The following is a 25322-nucleotide window of genomic DNA, read 5'->3' as shown; positions in this document are numbered from 1 at the left end:
GTCAGGGAAGTCTGCATGGAGGAGGCGAGGCCTCAGCAAACTTCAAGGTTGTTGTTTAGTTGCTAAGTCACCTCCAACTCTCTGCAACCCTATGGACTGTAGCCCACCAGACCCCTCTGTCAGTGGGATTTTTCAAGCAAGAAGAATTCTCCAGGGGATCTTCCCAACCCAGGGATTTAACCCCCATCTCCTGCACTGGCAGGAAGATTCTTTACCACTGAGCCACTTGGGAAGCCCAAGAACTTGAAGGAGGCTGAGGCAATAGCAGAACAAGGCCAGAGGTGGGCATCGGGATTGGAGGGTGGGACACAGCGATCAGCAGCAGCCAGAGGAAGTGTTATCTCAGGAGAGGAGGGACAGGAAGTACCAGCCCTGGGTGAGGAGGTGGGCCACGTGAGGCTGGGGGCCGTGGCCGGACCTGGGTGGTACTGGGAGTGAAATGGGACCTCTCTGGACATCTTGGCTCAAAGCCCAGGGAGTGGTTTCTTTCCCAAGACACACCAACATTTTCCACCTCTGAAGGTCTCCGCACAGAAAATACTTTCTATCTGTTGAGTCTGATTACTTTCAAAGCTCAGCGTAACCTACATGCCTGTATCACACACACCACGCTGACACCAAAAGCCACGCCTCACAAGATGTTACAGCCATCCTTTGTCCCCAGGACAACGGAAACTCCTATTCGTCATCGTGCACAGAAAACTGCAGGGATTCAGAAGAGGTGCTTTTCATTCAGAGAGCCTGTTGATGGCCATGACTGCTGTTGAAAGGCTTTTGCACACATAGGGAATATGCCACTGAGGCTCAGCTCTAAGGGGCAGCCTAGTGGAGACCTACCTATGAAATCAAGAGGAAACACAGCACTCAAGTGATCCCCACCCCCAAGTCAGCCGGCATGGGGCTCGAAGTTTCTGGAAGCACGGGCAGATGACAGGCCAGAACATCATGCTGACCACTTCAGGCGGGAATGAAAGTTTCAGGGCTGGGGCAAGGATGCAGATGACCAGCCATTTCCTCTTTAAAAACAATGATAAGCTTGGCCTTAAGGAGGAGGCATTCAGAAGCACTGGGTATTGTGCTTGGGGGTGGAGGACCCTTATTCTCCGAGCTCTAGCTGGTGGAATGCGCTTCCTCGTTCATAAAGGGCGGGTCCCCTACTGCTGCTGAACTGTCCATATGTTGTCAACATGGGCCTTGTGGCCGCCTCTGAATCCAACGTCAACATTCAGCATACAGTCTGCATATTGGTTTCCTCATAGCTTCCCTCAGCTCAGTCGGTAAAGAATCTGCCCACAATGCAGGAGACTCGGGTTCAATTCCTGGGTCGGGAAGATCCCCTGGAGGAGGAAATGGCAACCCACTCCAGTATTCTTGCCGGGAGAATCCCATGGATAGATGAGCCTGGCAAGCTACAGTCGATGGGGTTGCAATAGTCGGACAAGACTTAGCGACTAAACCACCACCATTGGTTTCCTAGGGCTGAGGAACCAAGTACCGTAGATCAGGGGGCTGAACCAGTAGAAGCTCCTTCTTTCACAGTTTTAGAGGCCAGAAATCCAAAATCAAAGCACGTGCAGAGCTGGTTCTTCCTGAGGGCCGTGGGCTGCTCCAGGCCCCCTCTCCCTGGCTTGTAGACATCTGTCATCTTCCAGGGCCCTGAGGTCTTTCCTCTATGCATGTCTGTGTCTACACCGAAGTTCCTTTTTTTTAAAGAACAAAGCCATTTGGGATTCAGGCTCCACCTTATGTTGTTGTTGAGTTGCTATTGTGTCCAACTCTGCAACCCCATGGACTGCAATGCACCACACTTCCCTGTCCCTCACCGTCTCCCAGAGTTTGCTCAAACTCCTGTCTATTGAGTCAGTGATGCCATCCAACCATATTCTCCTCTGTTCCCCTTTCTCCTCCTGCCTTCAGTCTTTCCCAGCATCAGGATCTTTTCACATGATTCGACTCTTCAATCAGGTGGCCAAAGTACTGGAGTTTCAGCTTCAGCATCAGTCCTTCCAATGAATGTTCAGGATTGCTTTTCTTTAGGATGGACTGGTTGGGTCTCCTGGCAGTCCAATGGACTCTCAAGAGTGTTCTCTAGCACCACCATTTGAAAATACCAGTTCTTTGGTGCTCAGTCTTCCTTATGGTCCAACTCTCACATCCTTACATGACTACCAACATAGCCATAGCTTTGACCCTATGGACCTCTGTCAGCAAACTGATGTCCTCATCTTAACTTGATGACCTCTGTAAGGACCTGATATAAATAGGATCAGAAACTGAGGTTCTGGGGGTTGGGACTCCAACAAATGAACTTAAAGGGACACAATTCAACCCATAAGAGGACAGAGAATGTGTTCATTTCTGGGTGGGGAAGGGGCTTGCAAGATCTTAGATGCCCAACCAGGGACTAGGGCTGGGCATCTAGGGCTAGGGCTTCAGCCAATAAAAATGCCTAATCCTAAACACTGGACCTCCAGGGAATCCCACGAGAGTGTGTCTGTTTAATTCACTGCCTAGTGCCACATCAGGTACCAGAATAAGAACCATAGGGCAGCGGTTCTCAAAGTGTGCTCCAAGAACCCCCTGGGGTTCCAAGACCCTTCGGTTTTCATGACACACTAGGGCGTTATTTGCATCTTCCCAATTCATCTTCTGACAGGTGTACGCTAAGGTTTTCCAGAGGCCACAGGACGTGTGAGAGCAGAACAGGCTGGCTGCAGAGGCAGATATGAGAACCCAGCTGCTGGCTGGGACTTCACTCCATCCACCAACAGCAACACCCAGATTACTTTTAAGTACCCACGCTATGCTCAGTCATGTCTGACTCTTTTGCGACCCCATGGCTGGCTGTTAAGCTAGATATTAAAGGGACTTGCAAAAATGTAGAAGAATCTGACTCCTCTCACTAAATATCTTTTTGGAAAATACAGTGATTTTTCATAAACAGATGTTATTTAAATTAACATATAATGGGTTTGGGAGCTCAGTCACTCAGTCGTGTCTGACTCTTTATGACCCCATGGACTGTAATCTGCCAGGCTCCTCTGTCCAAGGCAAGAATACAGGAGTGGGTTGCCATGCCCTCCTCCAAGTGATCTTCCCGACCCAGGGATCGAATCTACATGTTTTGGGTCTCCTGCATTGGCAGGTGGATTCTTTATCGCTAGGGCCACCTGGGAAGCTCATATAATGGGTTTATTATTATTTTTAAATGAATTCATAAATCAATGTTCCAAGAATGTCTCAACTTTTATTTCTCATTCAGTAAACATCAACAGATATAACCCATATTCACCACTCCCTTTAGTGACCTCAGGCATTTTTAGGGATGTCGGGGTCCTAAGACCCCAAGATTGAGGACCACTGCTTAGGGATATAAATGCTTAGGACCTGGCCTGTCTTCTCTGAAGTAACCTGCAGTCGAAGGGTGATAAGACGCTCTATGAAGAACATATTTTTAGTGGCTAAGTGCCACAAAACAGCAAGTTTTTTGGCCATCCCCTTAGGTTGACAACAGAGGGTTCTCATTAAGAAAAAATAAATAAAAGGCAATCTGAAGTCTCCCAAGATAGCACTTAGTGATGTGTTCAATTTGAAACATAAGAACTTAAGACACCAAGGGTCAGGTGGACAGGCAATGTTTACACCCCAACTGCTCATCTGATTGCTGGCCCCAGACTCCCTAAGACGACAGGATCTACTAAAGAAGCAGGTGGCCTGCCCACTCCTCCAACCCCTGCTAGCCACAAACTGCCTACATGCCTCTTATTCCAGCTGAACCTTCATGAAAGCTGTCTGTCTTTTGGCAAAATAAGAAGAGGTCCATGGGAGACCCCAGGCCAGCAGGAAACATTCAGAGGCTACAGACCACCTACTCGCTGCTTAGCTGGCTGTGCCCTGGGTCTAAGCCCTCTTGAGAAACTGGTCTGGGGTTGACAGGCTGCAAGGCTCAGGCCCAGACTCCCTGCTCATACCCCACACGTCCATTCTGGTTCACTCCGTGCATCTCTGGATGGGCACGTGGCACTCTCCAATTAAGGCTCTCTGCTGTGTGCTCAGACTCTCAGTCGTGTCTGACTCTCTGTAACCCCACGAACTGTAGCCCACCAGGCTCCTCTGTCCATGGGATTCTCCAGGCAAGGATAGTGGAGTGGGTTGCCATGCCCTCCTCCAGAGGATTTTCTTAACCCAGGGATTGTACCTGCATCTCTTGCATCTCCTGAATTGGCAGGCAGACCCTTTACCACCAGCTCCAATTAATGCTAAAAACATCTCTCTCTTTTTTTAATGACCAGATGGTTTTCATTTTTAAACCTGTATCTTGCACTTGGAATAGTCTCTCTCTTTAATATCCCTGCTAGGGATGGCATGTAGGTATCTCATTTTAAAACCGATTCTCAAAAGCATCTGATTCAAATGACAAGCAGTTGGCCTCCACCCTGTGCAGAGTAACCAGAGTGAGCACACTGGTGGCAATGATATAAAGATGAATTGTCCCCAAAGTCTATTATTCTAGATAGACTATTATCATGTTAACAGAAGGACAAAACACTGGGGAAAAAAGAAGGGAAGATTCGTCAGCGCTGGGGGCGGGGCCGGGGCGGGGGGGGGGGCGGGGGGATACAGGCTCCTTGAGGGCAGGGGTGTTTTCTTTAGTGATGTTTTTAGAGTCTGGAGAAGTGTCCTCACGTGATGCACACAGGGAACATCTACGGCACGAACTCTTAGTATGCAGGTACTTTGTGTAGTGCTGAGTTTATCTACTGCTTGGAGGATGGAGGGAGGAAGGGAAGAAAAGAAGGAGGGAAGAATGAAGGAACTAAGAAAAGAAGGAAGGAAAGAAAGAAAGAAGGAAGAAAGAGAGGGAGGGATACTCTCCTTTCTCCATGGAAATGAAAATCCTATCATGTCACTCTCTTACCCTAAAAGAGAACCCAATTTCCCAACATGTTCCAGCCCCTAGAAACCCATAAATCCTTCAAAGTGGGTTCTAGAGCTTGTTATTCTTGTTAACTATTCCTGAAGCCACTTGTTAGTGACCTGAACAGTGAAGATAACTTCCAATCCACAAGAAGAGGCAGGTTAACCTGGCGAGTTATGATCTACATCATTTTGACTTTGCAGGAAAATCCTCCTACTCTACTAATTCAAGGACTATTTGGATGGGCCGCTGGGATTCAGGATCCAATGTTGGGATTCGAGTTACCGAGTTAAGGACCTTGTTCTCTGTGTGGATGAGGTCCCACTTTGTACTAATAGTTCAGAGAAAGACTCAACAGATGAAAGCAGAATCAAGTTCATGTTCGAGTTCATGAGCAATACCACGTCCCTGTAAGATTCTTGTGCTGCAAGTGTTTCCAAGGAAATTAGGACACTCCCGGCGTGTGCATTGGAGGGACTGAATGGAGTTCTTGCTCCGTGGCCCCAAACAACCCTCTCCCCTCCCATCTGGCCCCGGACCTTCAACAGATGCTGCTGTTGCTGCTGTTTAGTCGCTCAGCTGTGTCCAACTCTTTGCGACCCCGTGGACTGTGGCCGGCCAGGCTCCTCTGTCCATGGGATTTCCCAGGCAAGGATACTGGAGTGGGTTGCCATTTCCTTCTCCAGGGGATCTTCCCCACCCAGGGATCGAACCCAAGTCATGATATAATTTCCCGAAAAGCAGTTGGACACAAAAGTATGAAGTCAGAAACACACATTTTCAAAGGACAAGTGTATTATATCAGTACTAACAAGTTAGGTACAGCGGGGGCAGGTGTGTCTGTGTGGTTGGAGGGGCAGGAGAGAAAGGAGATCAGGAGGAAGTATGTTGAGATTCGAGGCATGAAAATAAGAAGAAGGGACACCAACAGACCCACAGAGAACGGGTGTTGTAACTGTCAATGTGCTGTCATCAAATCACCAGCTTCAAAGGGTTTGGATCTGAGGTCAGATAGAAATACACTAATTTGCACCTTGACACTGGGGCTTCCAAGAATTATTCAGTAGTTACACCTCAGGGTTCAAAAGACGGGAAAAGCAATACATATGCGACTCACACGATCAACTGGTCAATTTCAAGTGACATCTGCATACCCAAAAAAAGTTTGCTTTCCTGGCACATAATGTGGATTCAGCCTGGTTAGCAAAGCGTCAAGTACACTTGCAGCGTGTGTGTCAGTATTTCATCCGTGACCCTGGGCCACATGCACACTCAACAGGGGTCAGTCAGGCCGTGGCCTGTCACCCACTCTGGGAGGTACTGGAACCTTTGTCTTCCTCCCGCCAGCTTCCTGCCATCCTCAGAGATCTCACTGGCCATCAGCCAATGATCTGCAGCTGGGTGAGGAAAGGGAGAAAAGGTGAAATTCCTCTCTATCCACATCAGGGTTTATTAGTGCTCTGGGGGAAAGGTTTGTGGCGGAGAGTCAGGGAAAGCCTGTGTGTGGATGAGAGTCATGCTTTACAGGGATCTGTACCTCCCTCATCCCCCAGAGGTCAGTTCATCAACAGTGCTTCTATCCTAGCTGGGATGGCCCACCTGCTTCCATGGATATGGAGGGAGGCGGATGTTGGGGTTAAAATGACAAGGATACTGTGAACTTGCTTCCTAAAAGCAAACATTGTGGAGCTGAAGAAGACTCTTGAGAGTCCCTTGGACAGCAAGGAGATCCAACCAATCCATCCTAAAGGAAATCAACCCTGAACATTCACTGGAAGGACTGATGCTGAAGCTGAAGCTCCAACTTGGCCATCTGATGCGAAGAGCTAACTCATTGGAAAAGACTCTGATGCTGGGAAAGATTGAAGGCAGGAGGAGAAGGAGATGACAGAGGATGAGCTGGTTGGATGGCATCACCAACTCAATGGACATGAATTTCAGCAAACTTCAGGAGATAGTGAAGGACAGGGAAGCCTGGCATGCTGCAGCCCATGGGGTCACAAAGAGTCAGACATGCCTTAGCGACTGAACAACAAAAAGCAAAAATTAAACTTGAGACAAGCAAAGGTTTGCAAAGTTCCTATAGCATTGGCCTCAGTTCCTAAAGATTTTTTTTTTTTTACAAGAATCATGGAATAACTGAAATTCTAGCTGCCTACTCAGCACCAGTCAGTTAATGATGCTAAAACGTATGCCACAGCAGAGGCTGGAATACAACATTCTAAATTACCCTTTGACAACTGCAACTCAAAGGGAGCCTTTCAGAGTTCACACTACACCCCATGCAACCACCCAAATAAACCAACGATCTGGACAAATGTGGCCTCACAAAGAAAATGTGACCTGAAGACCAGGCCCCCAGCCTCTTGTCCAATTAGATGGTAGCTCCTGAGACCCCTGGAGGAACTAAAAGTGAAGTGAAAGTTGCTCAGTCGTGTCCAGCTCTTTGCGGCCCCATGGACTATACAATCCATGGAATTTTCCAGGCCAGAATCCTGGAGTAAGTAACCTTTTCCTTCTCCAGGGGCTCTTCCCAACCCAGGGATCGAACCCAGGCCTCCCACATTGCAGGCGGATTCTTTACCGGCTGAGCCACAGGGAAGCCCAAGAATACTGGAGTGGGATCTTCCTGACCCAGGAATCAAACCAGGGTCTCGTGCATTGCAGGTGGATTCTTTACCAACTGAGCTATCAGGGAAGCCCATAGAGACTAAAGTTTCCATTATAGAAGCATTTCTACCAAGAACAGTTTCGGTCAGAGAACCTGAGAAATCTGTGCTGAAGTTTAACTTTTTCAGACTTTGGACATACTTGTTTTTATATTATACTCATCAATCATGAACTCACTCAGTCACTCGTCAAACATATATTGACTCATGACATTGTGCCATGCACTGTGGTACAATGTCAGCATCTCTTACGAGATCTGATGGTTCTCTCGTTATCTTATTCAAAAATCAGTCATAAATGCTCATACACATCATCTCCGTGAGCCAGGCTCTACTGCTTTGGAAGATACTGCTTCTTAGAAAAATGAATGAATCATAAGGACACAATTAATTGCATCCTCTCCCTAGAATAATTTTATTTTATTGCTTTGAGCTATTCTCTTTCTTCTTAGGATATACTGGAAATGTTTCCTTTTGTTTTCTCTTAGGTAAACTTAATTTGTAACAGACACATGCTATGACAAATTGTTTTCATTTTTACTTTCAAATAAACTGAGTGAAAAACTGAACTTACAGGCAGCCTGTGTGTTTTGCTTTTACAAAGGAAAAGAAATAAGTGTATAGGCTTATGTTTTGTTTTTTTTAGTTGCTTAGTCGTGTCTGACTCCTTGCAAGCCCATGGACTGTACTCAACCAGGCTCCCCCGTCCATGGCATTTCCCAGGCAAGAATACTGGAGTGGATTTCCTTCTCCAGGGTATCTTCCTGACCCAGGGATTGAACCTGGGTCTCCTGCATTACAGGCAGATTCTTTACCACTGAGACACCTGGAAAGCCCTTACGTCTGTGTTAATAAGGCAACACTGCAGTAGGAATTATAACTCCTTATATTGCCTCCTGCTGTGTAGAGTACGAATACATTCACAAACTCATTTGGATCCAATATAATCTTTATACATTGTGAATGTTAACACTTGAGATATTTGTCACAAAGATTTCCCCAGTAATTTGTAATTTTCCCAGACAAAGCTGTAGGATTTTTTGTTTTTCAAAATTATCTCCATTCATACAGTAAAAAAAACAAAAATTTACTTGTAAGGATTACCCGTATGTCTTTTCCTGTCTTAATTCCAATGAATTTACCCAACACACAGGGCTTCCCTAGTAGCTCAGCTGGTAAAGAATCCACCTGCAATGGAGGACACCCTGGTTCGATTCCTGGGTCGGGAAGAGCTGCTGGAGAAGGGATAGGCTACCCACTCCAGTTTCCTTGGGCCTCCTTGGTGGCTCAGCTGGTAAAGAATCTGCCTGCAATGTGGGAGACCTGGGTTTGATCCCTGGGTTGGGAAGATCCCCTGGAGAAGGGAAAGGCTACCCAACTCCAGGATTCTGGCCTGGAGAATTCCATGGACTGTGCAGTGCATGGGGTCACAAAGAGTCGGACACGACTGAGCGACTTTCACTTTCACACCTACTCAATACACACTGGGCACGCTGGGCGGCTGAGGGGATCCAGGAAAAGTAAAACCTGGCCTCACTCTGCAGGGGTGTTTATACCTCATAATTACACGTGCCCAACAGGTTCCTAAGCAAAACCTTGTACCAGGAACCAAATAAAATAAACTCAGCCTTCAGAACATGAAAAAGGAAAATGAACATTATAATCAACTTCAGCACTGCCAAATTCTATTTATTTCTTTTTCTAAGGGTCTGTTAAAGTCCCCCACAGTGATAGCAGACGACGGAGTAATCGTTGTGCTCGCTGAGTGTACACCAAGTACCAACAAGACAAGCCAACATGGAAAACACTTTGCAATGTTTTTCATAAGACTGGACTGTAAGCTAAGGAAGGAAGGGTCAAGATGATGCTATTGACAGACCTGCAGAAACTGATGCTGCTTCTCTCTCCTCCATGTAGTCTATCCTGCATCAGCTCTCTGCTTTATGTATTCAGGGTCTATATTATAAACTTATAATCAGTTTGTATGTTCTGCTTTATATATTGTAGCTTAGTTCACCATGGTGGATGCCAGTGAACGATACATAAAAATTGGAGACTTTTTAAAATGTTAATTTGTACAAAGACTAAAATTAGATTCTGAAATTCAGTGATGAAAGCGGGTACATGGTTCTGTCACATAATTTAAATATTAGAATAAGGAAAAGCCAAGAAAGCTCTTACAGAAATGTTTGCATCTTGGTTTTTCAACTAAAGGCAAATGGCTCTTGACGCCCAGGCAGGAGGGTGTTTGGGATTACGTAGGGCATTTGGGGCTGGCAGGACTGGGAGGGAGCATCTGGCCGTCAGTGGGCAGAGTCAAGGATATCTTCACAATATGGTTTAGCTCTACATAATCAGAGAAGACTACTGGCCCCAAATTCCAAAGGTGCCTCTTGCCCTGGGTCAAGAAGGGCAAGACCTAGAGAGCTCATCAAAGGATGACAAATTTCTGGAACCGTTAGAGAACAAAGTCTCATTCTTTGTGGATATAACCAATCACTTAAGCATTTATGGTTATCGCATTTGTAATCCTTTAAGTAAACTGGCCATACATTCATCATGAGTATTAAACCTAATTAAATGATTCTAAGCTGATAATAAAATTACTCGATGACCAAATGATAATTATTCTACAAGTTAAAAAAAGAGTTCAGCATCATAGTATATTTAATTCTCCCTTTCCTGAATTTGAAATGTTAAGAGTAAAAATGTCTGAGAATTCATTAGTCTAACAGAGTGAACATAATTCAGAGTCCCATCTATCTGTTAATGAAGAAAAGCAATTCCTTTTCTGATTACCTGTGAAAACCACAGTATTCAATAAACCTATTATAGAAAAGAAGGATTGGACTACTTCTTTTAAATGTCTAAGAAGCACCTCATAAAAGCAGTATCATATGATATTTGTCTTTCTCTGTCTGGCTTACTTCACTCATCTCTAGGTACATCTATGTTGCTGCAAATGGCATTATTTCATTCTTTTTTATGGCTGAGTAATATTTCAGTGTGTGTGTGTGTGTGTGTGAATCACATCTTCTGTACGCAGTCATCTGCTGATGGACATTAGGTTGCTTCCATGTCTTGGCTATTGTAAATACGGCTGCTATGAACATTGAGGTGCACACATCTTTTTTAATTAGTTTCATTTATATGCTCTATGGTAAAGCACAGGGAACTATATTCAACATTTTATGAAAACTTAAGAGAGAAAAGAATTTGAAAAAGAGCCACTGTGAGGACAACTGCAACTAATACAACATTGTAAATCAACTATACTTCAGTTTAAAAAAGGACAAAATGGAAAAAAAAGAAAAGAAAAAGGACCTAACAGGCTCAGAACAGATCACCCGATTCTTCTTCCAAAACCACACTTCTCCCCATCTGTCTCTTTTGCCCGCCTTCCTTGACTGCACAGCATGCATGATTAGTGTATAATGTACACGTGTGCATTTGACTTCATCTGAAACACCAGACACACAAGAAGGTAAAACCCAGGAGAGCAGAGACTGGTGTCCCCAGAATCTGAGTAACTCTCAGCAAATGTCAGGCACTGAACACTTGTAGAATGAAGGAATGAATGGCATGAGGTACTATCACAGGCCACCTTCAGGAGCTCATGTGACACGTGATGCTCTAACGAGCTATAAAATGAATTAGCCATTATGCACAATCACTTACTGGATTATATGCTGACAGCTTGACAATTTCATAAACACATTTTGATCATCATCTCATTTGATCCTCTGTGTGTGTGTTTGTGTGTGTGTGTACTCTAAGTCGCTTCAGTCATGTCTGACACTTTGGGACCCCATGGACTGTAGCCTGCCAGGTTCCACTGTCCATGCAATTCTCTAGCCAAGAATACCGGAGTGGGTTGTCATGCCCTCCTCCAGGGGATCTTCCTGACCCAGGGATCGAACCGCATCCCCTTGTGGCTCCTGTATTACAAGTGGATTCTTTACTCTGAGCTACCAGGGAAGACCCTTCAATCCTCTTAACCACTCCCCATTCAGCAGGGAAGAAAGAAAGTGAAGTTGCTCAGTCGTGTCCAACTCTATGCGACCCCATGGACTGCAGCCTACTAGGCTCCTCCATCCGTGGGATTTTCCAGGCAAGAATACTGGCGTGGGTTGCCATTTCCTTCTCCAGGGGATCTCCCCGACCCAGGGATCAAACCTGCATTGTAGACAGACGCTTTACTGTCTGAGCCACCAGGAGATTTTATGATATCCAGTTGCAGAGATAAATACATGGGTGGTTATTGTTGCAAAAGTCTGTTTGTGAGTCTGTTATCTGCAGGGCTTCTCAGGTGGCTCAGTGGTAAAGAATCCACCTGCAATGCAGGAGACACCAGAGACGAGCCTTCGATCCCTGGGTCAGGAAGAGCCCCTGGAGAAGGAAATGGCAACCCGCTCCAGTATTCTTGCCTGGAGAATCCCACGGACAGAAAAGCCTGGCGGGCCACAGTCCATGGGATTGCAAAGAGTTCGACACGACTGAGCAAGCAACATACATTGTTATCTGTGAGCTTCTAATGCTCTGACCCACCCATAGAGATGTCAGTTTGGTGAGGCGCCCACAATAGATGCTGCCGTCTGGCACCTGCCCTGAGCTAAGCAGACGGCAGGGTTCCTCAGAGAACAGGAGTCCTAAGATGCAGGCGATGGAGCTCTGAGACTCAGGAGGGAAAAGAAAGAAGACATGTATCTGCAAAAAGGCATTCCTAATCACAGTGGGAGGGGGAGGAAATAAGTCACAGCTCCTAAATTCAATTCTCTTTTTCATGGAAAAGGAAATGACTGCCCATGGGCCAGTTTTAAACTCTGGCCCGCAATCTGGTGTAAGCTTCTCTGCTGGGTCTTAGTGCTGACTGGGCTTCCATTTTGAAGAGTTCGATCCACTGGAGAAGGGATAGGCTACCCACTCCAGTATTCTTGGGCTTCCCTGGTGGCCCAGCTGGTAAAGAATCCGCCTGCAATGCAGAAGACCTGGGTTCCATCCCTGGCTTGAGAAGATCCCCTGGAGAAGGGAAAGGCTACCCACTCCAGTGTTCTGACCTAGAGAATTCCATGGACTGTGTAGTCTGTGGGGTCGCAAAGAGTGGGACACGATTGAGCGACTTTCACTTTCTCTTTCACTAGAGCTCAAAGGAAATGCTCTGTAGCTGTATCTTCACCCTTGCACTTGGCGCCCCGTGCTGACCCTCAGCACCCTGCCTGCAGGCCCAGCGTGAGGCGGGCAGCGGCCACAGAAGACGGGCTTGCCCAGGACCTGCACATCTGTCTCCTCCTTCCTGAGGTGGGCCCCTTAAGTGTTGTGTGTTTCCAGAACACAGGACGGTCTACAAAATGGACTGCAAAGCGAAGCAAAGAAGTTCTCAGCCAAGTGAAAAGAAAGAGACCGAGATACGTCAAGACAACAGAGGAATGAACGCGCTCACAATTGAGAGAGAAAGACAGGAGACAGAGAGAAGGAAGTGATTAGGTTTCCAAAAGCCAAAGCTTGGACAAGTTCAGCAACAAAATATATAATGAGAGTGGAGCTTTATAAACCTAAAGAATCTGACAAATATCAAATGCCTATATTGACATAAATAAGGGATGGAAATAAGAGACTATATGGGCAAAAAAACTTCGCTTCACAGAAGAATCCCAAATACTAAATGTAGAAGGAGGGAGGGAAAACAGAAATTCACCCTCAGAATCCCATAGTCTTAATTGCTATGGGCAAGACGTACTGATGGAGCTCTAATTAGTGGGCCATACTTGAAGAAGAAGGGGATGACAGAGGATGAGATGGTGGGATGGCATCACCAACTTAGTGGACAGGAGTTTAAGCAAATTCCAGGAGATGGTGGAGGACAGGGGAGACTGGAGTGCTGCAGGCCGTGGGGTTGCAAAGAGTCAGACATGACTTAGTGACAGAAAAACAACAACCACTTTAAGGAGAAACAGGATATTCAAATGCCCTCAAAGGAGCTCCTTCAAAATGACTTATGAGTAATTGTTCTTATGGCCACACAAACTTTGGTACCTTCCCCTCCACGAGGTGGAGCTTAATTCCCTTCCCCTTGAGTGTGGGCTGTACTTAGTTCAGTTCAGTTTAGTGGCTCAGTTGCCAAGTGTTGGCAACCCCATGGACCGCAGAACGACAGGCCTCCCTGTCCATCACCAACTCCTGGAGTTTACTCAAACTCATGTCTTTCAAGTCGGTGATGCCATCCCACCATCTCATCCTCTGTCGTCCCCTTCTCTTCCCGCCTTCAATCTTTCCCAGCATCAGGGTCTTTCCCAATGAGTCAGCTCTTCCCATCAGGTGGCTAAAGTACTGGAGTTTCAACTTCAGCATCAGCCCTTCCAATGAATATTCAGGACTAATCTCCTTTAGGATGGACTGGTTGGATCTTCTTGCAGTCCAAGGGACTCTCAAGAGTCTTCTCCAACACCACAGTTCAAAAGCATCAATTCTTCAGCACTCAGCTTTCTTTATAGTCCAACTCTCACATCCACACATGACCACTGGAAAAACTATAGCTTTGACTAGACGGACCTTTGTCGGCAAAGTAATGTCTCTGCTTTTTAATATGCTGTCTAGGTTGGTCATAGCTTTTCTTCCAAGGAGTGAGCATCTTTTAATTTCATGGCTGCAGTCACTTTCTGCAGGGATTTTTGGAGCCCAAGAAAAGAAAGTCTGTCACTGTTTCCATTGTTTCCCCATCTATTTGCCAGGAAGTGATGGGACCAGATGCCATGATCTTAGTTTTCTGAATGTTGAGCTTTAAGCCAATTTTTTCACTCTTGTCTTTCACTTTCATCAAGGGGCTCTTTAGTTCCTCTTCACTTTCTGCCATAAGGGTGGTGTCATCTGCATATCTGAGGTTATTGATATTTCTCCCGGCAATCTTGATTCCAGCTTGTGCTTCATTCAGCCCAGCGTTTCTCATGATGTACTCTGCATATAAGTTAAATAAGCAGGGTGACAATATACAGCCTTGATGGACTCCTTTCCCAATTTGGAACTAGTCTGTTGTTCCATGTCTAGTTCTAACTGTTGCTTCTTGACCTGCATACAGATTTCTCAGGAAGCAGGTCAGGTGGTCTGGTACTCCCATTTCTTGAAGAATTTTCCACAGTTTGTTGTGATCCACACAGTCGAAGGCTTTGACATAGTCAATAAAGCAGAAGTAGATGTTTTTCTGGAACTCTCTTGCTTTTTCGATGATCCAATGGATGTTGACACTTTAATCTCTGGTTCCTCTGCCTTTTCTAAATCCAGCTTGAACATCTGGAAGTTCATGGTTCACATATTGTTGAAGCCTGGCTTGGAGAATTTTGAGCATTACTTTGCTAGCGTGTAAAATGAGTGCAATTGTGCGGTAGTTTGAGCAATTTTTGGCATTGCCTTTCTTTGGGATTGGAATGAAAACTGACATTTTCCAATCCTGTGGCCACTGCAGAGTTTTCCACATTTGCTGGCATATTGAGTGCAGCACTTTCACAGCATCATCTTTCAGGATTTGAAATAGCTCAACTGGAATACCATCACATCCACTAGCTTTGCTCATAGTGATGCTTCCTAAGGCCCACTTGACTTCACATTCCAGGATGTCTGGCTCTAGGTGAGTGATCACACCATCATGATTATCTGGGTCATGAAGACCTTTTTTGTACAGTTCTTCTGTGTATTCTTGCCACCTCTTCTTAATATCTTCTGCTTCTGTTAGTTCCATACCATTTCTGTCCTATATTGAGCCCATCTTTGCAAGAAATGTTCCCTCGGTATCTCTAATTTTCTTGAAGAGATCTCTAGTCTTTCCCATTCTGTTGTTTTCCTCTGTTTCTTTGCATTGACCACTGAGGAAGGCTTTCTCATCTCTCTGGTTCTATTCTCTGGAACTCTGCATTCAGATGGGAGTATCTTTCCTTTTCTCCTTTGCTTTTTGCTTCTCTTCTTTTCTCAGCTATTTATAAGGCCTCCTCAGAAAGCCATTTTGCCTTTTTGCATTTCTTTTTCTTGGGGATGGTCTTGATCCCTGCTTCCTGTACAATGTCATGAACCTCTGCCCATAGTTCTTCAGGCACTCTGTCTATCAGATCTAATCCCTGTAATCTATTTCTCACTTCCACTGTATAGTTGTAAGGGATTTAATTTGTACTTAGTTACTCGGTTCTAAGAAATAAAGCACAGAAAAGGGAAAAGCAGTGTCCTTGTAGTGATAAATACTGGCAGACACCACCTTCACCAAGGGATCCAGGTCAACACCACCAGCAAGAAGACACAGCAATGCCATGCCACGATGCCGTGAGACGGGTGCGTCACCTCTGCAGGATTTTCTTCCTAAGAATCTACTACCTCTGCCTTGGCATGACAACCCTTCATTTGTCAGAGAGCCATTCTACCAAATACCTCTATGGTTTTTCCAGTAGTCATGTACGGAGGTGAGAGTTAGACCATAAAGAAGGCTGAACACTGAAGAATTGATGCTTTCAAACTGCAGTGTTGGATAAGACTCTTGAGAGTCCCTTGGACTGCAAAGAGATAAAACTAGTCCATCCTAAAGGAAATCTACCCTGAACATTCATTGGAAGGACTGATGCTAAAGCTGAAGCCCCAGTACATTGGCCATCTGATGTGAAGACTTAAGTCATAGGAAAAGACTCTGATGCTGGGAAAGATAGAGGGCAGGAGGAGAAGGGGACGACAGAGGATGAGCTGGTTGGATGGCATCACCGACACAACAGACATGAGTTTGAGCAGGCGCCAGGAGTTGGTGAAAGACAGGGTGGCCTGGTGTGCTGCAATCCATGGAAAATTGGTAGAACATGAATAAAGTGTGTTGCTTATTTAAAAACAGGAGGTGGTAATTTTTTTCTATAAAGAAGCAAATAGTAAAAGTTTTCTCTTTGTAGGCCATGTGTTCAACTTTGAAACTACTTACCCCTGCCTCTAAAGTGCAAAACTGGTCTAAGACAACACAGCAGCAAATGGGCATGGTTATATTTAAATAATATCACTCCTTTTAACCTGTACTTAGGGCTTTCCTGGTGCCTCAGTTGTAAAGAACCTGCTTGCCAATGCAGGAGACACAGGTTTGATCCCTGTGTCAGGAAGATTCCCTGGAGAAGGAAATGGCAACTCTAGTACTCTTGCCTCGAAAATCTCATGGACAGAGGAGCCTGACTGACGGACTACAGTCCGTGAAGAGTCGTACATAACTTAGCGACTAAACAAATATTCCAATACAACTCTCATACAAAAATGGGCCCTGGGGAATGAAATAATGACATTGGCAACAACATGAATGGACCTAGAGATAATCATACTAAATAAAGTGAGTCAGAAGGACAAAGATAAACACTATGAGATACCACTTATATGTGGACTATAAACTATGACATGGATCTGTCTATAAAATAGAATCAGACTCACAGACATAGAAAACGGACCTGTGGTAGCCAAGGTGGGTTGGTGGGAGCTGGGAAGAGGGAAGGGTTGGGAGTTTGGGATTAGAAGATGCAAACTGTTATATCTAGGATGGATACACAACAAGTTCCTTCTATACACCACAGGGATCTATTGAATATCTTGTGATAAACCATCATGGAAAAGAATATGAAAAAGTATATATATATATATATATATATATATATATATATATATAACTAAATTACTTTGCTGTACTGCAGAAATGAACACATTGCAAATCAACAAAAATAATTTTTTTTAATTTAATGGCTGGACAGATCCCATTAAAACCCGGGTCATAGTGCTATTTTCAAGAACCCAGAATAACAAACTGAACAAGTCCCCCGTCTTCCATCCAAATCCCTCCTAATAAAGTTGAGAAGTGCTTTGCCACAGCATATGAATAAGACAACAGGACTGGAGTTCATAACCACTTGGGCGCTGCTCCTCCTGTGATAGTGGCATTAAGACCATCCTATAGTCACAGGACCTTTCTTTAAGCACGGTCTTAGGCAGGTCTGTTACAAATAAAGCAAGAAACCTCACAGTGAAACAACCTCGGAGCTGGGAGGATGGCCTGGGAGGGTGTGGAGGTCTTTGTCAGCACACGTGAGCAAAGCCCGGAAGAAGTCTCCACCACATTGGAGCATCCTAACCACGGCCCCAGAGTAGCGGGTGGCGGGACACCTGGGGCTGAGACTGGAATGGACCCATCTGCCCTGCTGAGCAGCGTGGCCTTTGTCACATGTGATGGGGAGCTGGGGAAGGATCTCCTGCAGGTGAGTACCCAAGTCTGTGTTTCAGAAAGACGACACCAAAAGGGCAGGTGGATCCACTGCAGGGCGCCTACCATGCCTGTGAACCAGGAGGACTGGCTTGGGCCCCACCGTGAGGGTCCGGGAGGACCGGCTGCGGGCCCCGTTGTGAGGGTCGGGGAGGACCGGCTGTGGGCCCCATCGTGAATTTCTGGGAGCAGCCGTGGAAGATGCAGGTCTTGGACTCTCTCTCAGTGGGAAGGACGGAGGTCCTGACCCTGGAACTTAACTGCAGCCATTTTAGGGGGAGCTCTGAACCCATGATCTCACACCTCCGGGAAGCTGAATTTCCTCCCTCTGCATGCACCCCAGGCTGCTCCGGGTGAGTAAGGAGGTTCTGCTCACCTCTAAAATGTTAAGTTCGTGACTCAGTCTTCATTACCACAAGCCCAGCACAAACGCCATGAGCACACGCCGTCCTGAACTCGGCCACCTTGAGAAACTTCCCCAATCTGACTTCCCATCACTTCAACCCCATCTTGATATCACTCAACTGTCCAGGCAGGTAGAGGGTTGAGTGAGGTCATTTTTCTTTAGTAAAGCACTTGGTTTATCTTGTTCACTGTCCTTTGGGACACTGAGCCCATTTTTTTTTTTAACATGATCCTACTACACTTAATTCTACATATATAAATTGTTCTCTCTTTTTGCAGAGAGTATTTTAAATAAGAAAACAACTATTTCAGAGACAAGAGAGTAGTGAAATTGTAATGATTGAAGCTTAATCCTATCTTGACATATGGGAAATTGGCTCAAGTTTGGGAGTGCCAAAAATTCAGGAGCATTTACAAATGCCAAGGAGGAAATATCTCTCACTTTGTGGGTGTGAGAAAATAGGATAGGTGAGGGAGATGTGGTTTGGGAATATTATTACTTTCTGAAATGACATATTTAAATGTATGGTACAGATACTGTAGTAAAGTGAATGAGTTTGGATCTAAACAGGTATAAATATTTTACTTATGTTTATTTATACTTATAGAAAAGACTCTGATGCTGGGAAAGATTGAAGGCAGGAGAAGGGGATGACAGAGGAGGAGATGGCTGGATGGCATCACCGACCCGATGGACATGAGTCTCAGTAAACTCCAGGAGTCGGTGATGGACAGGGAAGCCTAGTGTGCTGCAGTCCATGAGGTCGCAAAGAGTCAGACACAACTGAGCGACTGAACAACAACATACTCATATATACAGGCTTCCCTGGTGGCTCAGACTATAGAGAATCCGCCCATCAATGCAGGAGACGTATGATTGATCCCTGGGTCAGGAAGATCCCCTGGAGAAGGAAATGGCAACCCACTCCAGGTATTCTTGCCTGGGAAATCCCATGGACAGAGGAGCCTGGCAGGCTGCAGACCACGGGGTTGCAAAGAATTGGACATGACTTAGCAATTCAACAACAACAACAACGAATACTCATATATACATACGGCATCAAAGGAGGAAATAAGTTGGAAAAAATAAGCCCAGTGATTGTTTTTTTCTCAGACTGACATGAGTGTAGAGCTAAAGAAAAATGGCTAAAAGTTTACTCATGAGCAAATCTGTCTTTTGAGTATTTCCTTCCGATAAACAGCAGAGAATCCTGGGAGGGGCAATTCTTGCCCATGTATGAGTCATCCACGGATTAACTGTAACAGCTAAGCCCCATTTTTGGTCCTGGAATTCACTCACAAAAATGGTCATGCCTGAGAATTTCCTGTCAGTCTGCTCAACCCCACCTCTGTCAAAGCACTCACCACTCGCATATTTGACACAGGAATCGATTGGTGTGTCTGACCCAGGAATCGAACTGGGGTCTCCTGCATTGCAGGCAGATTCTTAACCAACTGAGCCATCAGGGGATGCCCCGTGTATTCCTGAGAAGAACTCTCGAAGGGAAAATGAAGAATTTCTCAGGAGGAAAGGCCAAGAAATAGGACAGCACACACAACCTTGAATTCCACTTTAGTGCGACCTTCCTGGGTGATCAGAGAGGGCAGGCACGTTGGCCAAGCATCTCTGGATACTGTATCTTCTGTTTGTATCAGGTGACCTTCAGCATCAGAGCCTGCTGGGTCCCTGGGGGCTCTGGGCCCTGCCCTGCAGTTGATCAGGTCAGAGGCCCCAAAGAGACACTGCACCAACAACTCAAACTTCCATCTCTTCTCTGCCTCAGCTTTTCGCCCTGAAAACCATGTGCTTCTTGTGGGTTGAAAAATCTCTTTAAGCCACGTGGTGCTTTGTGGGGCAGATAAAGCACCTACCCTGAAAGGACCACTGAAAAACAATGAGATTCCTGCCTGTGGGGAAGGTGCTAAGTATGCAGTCCTTATTTTCAGAATAAAAATTAAAACCGGGTGAAATGAAAAACTTAGCTCAACAGTTTTTGTTATTTTTCTGGAGAAAACTTTGTGACAAGAAGTCTCCAACCAACAAAAATATCTGTAGACAATGATAATTTATGCCCTCTTTTCTCAGTGAAATGAATGGCTTTAAGTCAGGTAAAGAGTATAGGTAATGTATTGGTAAATACTACTGAGCAAGCGCCAGGAGATGGTGAAGGACAGGGAAGCCTGGCGTGCTGCAGTCCACGGGTGTTGCAAAGAGCCGGACGTGACTGAACAACAAATAGGCAATGTAGGATCTTAACAACCTGAATGGCAAGATCAGAGGTGGCTATCACTCACAGCAAGTGCCTGTGTGGATTCATGCGTCTAACCTACATGTTAACCTTTCATGTAGGAGCTATCACAATCCCATTTTAAAGATGCAGAAACTGAGGCTCAGCTAATGAATTAAGCTGCCTGGAGCCCACTGCCAGTAAACACCAGAAATCTAACCCAGCTGCTGGATCCAAAGGGCACGGGTCTGACCACTGAACACACTCAAACAACCTGGAACTGAAGTAGCTTCAAAGGCATCTTGAAATGCAATGAAAAAGTATTAAAAACCAACCCAGCCCATGAAAAGAGCCAGTGTATCAGAGATGCGATGTTCAGAAGGGAAGTAACCTACATCATTTAACTTTCTCTCCATACCGTTAACTCTGGGCTCCTGAAAAGGGCATCATCCCCCATTTCACTGGTACCCCATGGCCAAGGAGGGTTTCCCCTGTGGCTCAGTGGGTAAAGAATCTGCCTGCAAATGCAAGAGACTTGGGTTCGATCCCTGGGTTGAGAAGATCCCCTGGAGAAGAGAAAGGCTCCACTTTAGGACTCTGGCCTGGAGGATGCTACAGACTGTATATAGTCCAGGGGGTCGCCAAGAGTCGGACACAACTGAGTGACTTTCACACCACGGCCAAGGCACTCCCATCTCTTCACACCTAACACAGAAGGACCTGGGACAAGACTGAACCTGACCTCAGCTGAAGCAGGTGGACCTCTCCTCTAGGTAGAATGCTCCTCTTCCTCTGAGAAATCACAAGAAAAGAGCCAGCCTTTCCATGGCTCACCCCAGGGAGCACCAACCGCTGTGAGTACAAGGCTCTCTGCCCCCCAGCTGCACAAGTAGGGGCGTGACCTTCAAGAGCGCCAAGCCTGTCTCTGCCCCAGGGTCTTCACCCACGCTCAGCCCACAACCCTTCCCTGAGGCAGCCAGCCTTGCCCTCGCATTGCCTTCGGATCTCTGCCCGCCAGCCTCCCCCAACATCGCGTCCAGACCGGAGCCCCCAGCCCCCGCCAGCAAGCTTCTCTCTCCCCTCTCCAGTCGCACCATCACTGTTCCGCAGCGTCCTAGCTGCAAGACCCCCCACAGGCCCCTGCTGGATGGAGAACTCCATGTGAGCCTGCCCGCCCTGCCTCCCACACCCCCAGCATCCACAGTCCACAGCTCAGCGGCTCATCAGGATACACGGAAGAGTTGATTCCCACAAGCCAAACCCAAAGGGCTAAGAAGAAGATTATGTCCTCTTGCCATGCTCTTGGTGGAATCTCTCTGGACAAATCAAACGCCCTGAAGCTATTTGTCATAATAAAACAAAAACCTGCCTACTGCTTTTAGGCACATACGTGAGGACGGTACCTGCGGACTCCTGGAAATTAAACAGAAGCTTGAAATGTGCACAGGAATTAAAGTGTCCAGCGCCAGAGAATTCAGCGTGGACGCGGCAAACAGAACTCCTCATGGCTTAGGTGGGGGCTTAAGAATGCAGATGTGATCGCTACACCATTGTTTTTTACATCTCTGGCAGTGAACAAAGCCCTAAGTGTCACTGGGCATCTTAGGAGCAAGGGCCTGCCGGGAGGGAACAGATGCAAGGGCTTTGCGCCTTTTCGTCAGCATAAGGGGTCCGACGGTCCCCACTGTTTCTGAGCGCTCGGCCTTCGTAACACCCCCGAAACGCGTTCTCCTAAAGATGTTCCCTGAGATAGGACACCGCTCTGCATTGTTTAGCTGCATACCAGCATGAATATCCCAGGGTAATCCACCCTTCTTTTAACGGCCGATGACAGCTCCAATGGCTGGGCAAAAATCAGTTGAAGGAAAGGGAAGTCTTGTCGGAAATGAGATTAATCTTGTAACGAGTGTTCAGCCCTGATAACCCATCTGGGCACACAACTGCTTCAACTGGAGAGCTATTAACCTTCACCCGGCAAGCTCTGTCCAACCGTTATAAACATTAAAGAGACAGAGACCTTCCCCCCTCCTCGTAGACTAAACAACCAGATTTGAATTCCACGTAAACGGCCTCTTTTCTGCAGATGTGTGGGGATGACGAAGTCTAGGGGGGCAGGTGGGTCATGGCTCTGCTGATAACTCAGGTAATTAACTTTGGCTTTGCTTTGCTCAAATGGAGCTTATTAGCGTGAAACATCATCTGGGACAATTTTCAGTAAAATGACTAGCTCGAGGGAAGCTGGAAAGAGTTGATTTCATGCAGGAACACACACGCTGCTAGGAGAAAACACAACTTGAGTGTGCCCCCCCCCCCCAACCCTTTTCTATTTCTTTTATCCAACAAGAGGGGTAGGTGCACAGTCAGTTCCTCTCTTCCAACCACGGCGGGCACTTGCATGAGAAAGGCAGCTTGTGGTCACTGAAAGGAGATTTTTCTTTTTATCTCTGAGAAGATATTAGCTTTCATGTGGAGCAAACCTGTGATCTTGCCTTTATCAGCTAATGCTGTAACCGATTGAGTTAACCAAGTCGCCCCACGTAAATTCATGAGTGGTTAGGGTGACTCAGGTGGTAAAAAAAATCCACCTACCAATGCAGGAGTCCTGGTTTCAATCCCTGTCTTGGGAAGATCCCCTGGAGAAGGGAGTGGCTACCCACTCCAGTATTCTTGCCTGGAGAGCCCCAAGGACAGAGGAGCCTGGCGGGCTACAGTCCATGGGCTCACAAAGAGTCGGACACAACTGAGCGACTAACACTTTCACTTCAATTCAGGACATGAACCACCTACAACTGAAAATAACTTTCACGACACTTTCAAGACACACTCTGAAGTCATTTAACTTATTGTTCAGCCCATAGCCCTCTTTAGCATCAGTTTATACAGAGCCATTGGGTTATCTATATCTAAGATAATAACAATGACCAGATAAAGGTGAAGCCCTCTGAACCTTACAACTGATGACAAAGCAATGTGGGTGCATCATATACCCCACATACGGCATTTAAAGAAGGAAAACATTTAAGTGCATATGCTAAGTCATAGGAAGGACGGGATGTTCTATGGAACTAACTTCTCCACTGTGCTAAGTTATTTCAGCCATGTCTCTTTTTGACCTTACGGACTGTAGCCCACCAGGCTCCTCTGTCCAGGCAATTCTCCAGGCAAGCACACGGGAGTGGGTTGCCATGCCCTCCTCCAGGGGATCTTCCCCACCCAGGGACTGAACCCAGGTCTCTTACATCTCCTGCACTGGCAGGTGGCTTCTTTACCACTAGCACCACCTGGGAAGCCCATCCTCTCTACTAGTGTGGCTGTAACTCAGATTTTTTTTAAAAGTGAAAAAGGAAAAGATTCATTTAGCATGTTCTAAGTAAACTTATCTCCCCCAAGATTGTCATCCAGTCTTCATGATGACCACAGACAGCTCTCAGAATAGCTCACCCTAACAGGGCGTCCTATCTCTCCTTCGAACGAAGTTTCTCTTCCTCCAGAAGGTAAGTCACAAGTGCCAGTCCTCAGGGTTGGGTCTGCACATACCCAGCAAGGCTGTATCTCCAGTATCTCACTCACGCTGGTCTCTAGGAAGAGCATGAGAGAGGGACACAGTAGAGGGTACACGTCATACAGGGACGTTACTGCAAGGACAAAATGTCCTGGCCTCAGGGTCTTGCCTTCAGGCTTTGCACGTATTGCATCACACACACTGCTGCTCCTGCCATGAGTGGGTAAGACCACAGCGCAGGAGGCGTGAGAGGAAAGTAAACAGACCAACTCCTGCATCACAGGGACACAGACCATCTCTGTATTTGCAGCAAAGCTGATGCCAGCAAGGGACCCCATGGTCCAATTCTCCCAGTCACCCTGGGAGCTTTTAGGGAAGGTGGAGATGGGCTACAGCTACAGTCACTTGAACTGGTCAGCTTTTCAGCCTGGAGTAACCACTGTGTGTACTTGAAGGAGACCAGGTCACACACAAACAGCATGACCAAAGTCTCCCGACTGGTCTTGATTAAATTCGCATTTCTTTCCCAAGAAAATCTTGCAGAGCCTTCAATGTCCCTGATAAGATGAAGCTCAACTTCACTTAGAGTCAGATCCGTTTCATATGATGTAACAGCAGGATATTCAGGGGTAGATCTTGCTTCTGGTTCCAAATTCTTTATGTATATAACCTCAGTATGATAAACAGACAGAAGACAGAAAAGAAACCATAGCACCTGAGATGATGCCATCTTATGTCCTAGAGGAGGGCAGGTTCAACTCGAGGACATATGACAAAAGCCACATGAATCATTTTTTTATAAGATGCAAACAGCACACTCATCCATTAGTCTAGATTGGGTAGGCAGGATGAGGGGGACTGGCTAACTCAGTGCCCACGTGACTCTGATGGCTGGCGTGGGCTGCCCTAACCTTGTCACATTTCTCGACATTTACCAAGCACAATGATGAGATCAGGGAAACCACAACTTCAAACCCCGTATCTTGTGAAACTGAAACAATTGCAGAGTAAACACTTTGCCCGACAGTGATTTTTGTTTTGATCATCATACTTGATTGAACCACGGGGCAGTTGACATCCATGCTGTGAAGTCGTATATTTTTTTCAGTGAAACAAATTGCATTTACCTATTCCAAATTGGTATGGACATCTGTCTGATTTCTATCTAAGCATGAATGTAAGAATCTCAGTATTAGTGCTTTAGTTGTAGGCTTTACCACTGAGTAAACCTCTCCCAGTGGTCATGCATGGATGTGAGAGTTGGACTATAAAGAAAGCTGAGCACCGAAGAATTGATGCTTTTGAACTGTGTTGTTGGAGAAGACTCTTGAGAGTCCCTTGGACTGCAAGA

General features: G+C 46.1%; 1 protein-coding gene across 5 annotated transcripts in view; it reads right to left on the bottom strand.

The window, feature by feature from the left end:
• The window catches only part of ERG (ETS transcription factor ERG), a 236656-nt gene that overhangs the window by 85814 nt on the left and 125520 nt on the right, over nucleotides 1-25322 (bottom strand). The window contains exon 2 of one of the 5 annotated variants that reach the window (XM_061167306.1): nucleotides 23911-24047. The exons of the other annotated variants lie outside the window; for them this stretch is intronic. The gene's annotated coding sequence lies outside the window, so the exon portion shown is untranslated. The remainder of the gene's footprint in view (nucleotides 1-23910; nucleotides 24048-25322) is intronic. 5 annotated transcript variants of the gene reach the window in all.

Source organism: Dama dama, chromosome 19 (assembly GCF_033118175.1).
Source record: "Dama dama isolate Ldn47 chromosome 19, ASM3311817v1, whole genome shotgun sequence".
Lineage (NCBI taxonomy): Eukaryota > Metazoa > Chordata > Mammalia > Artiodactyla > Cervidae > Dama > Dama dama.
The sequence above is the reverse complement of the archived record's forward strand: the minus strand, read 5'-3'. Positions and strand labels throughout refer to the sequence as shown.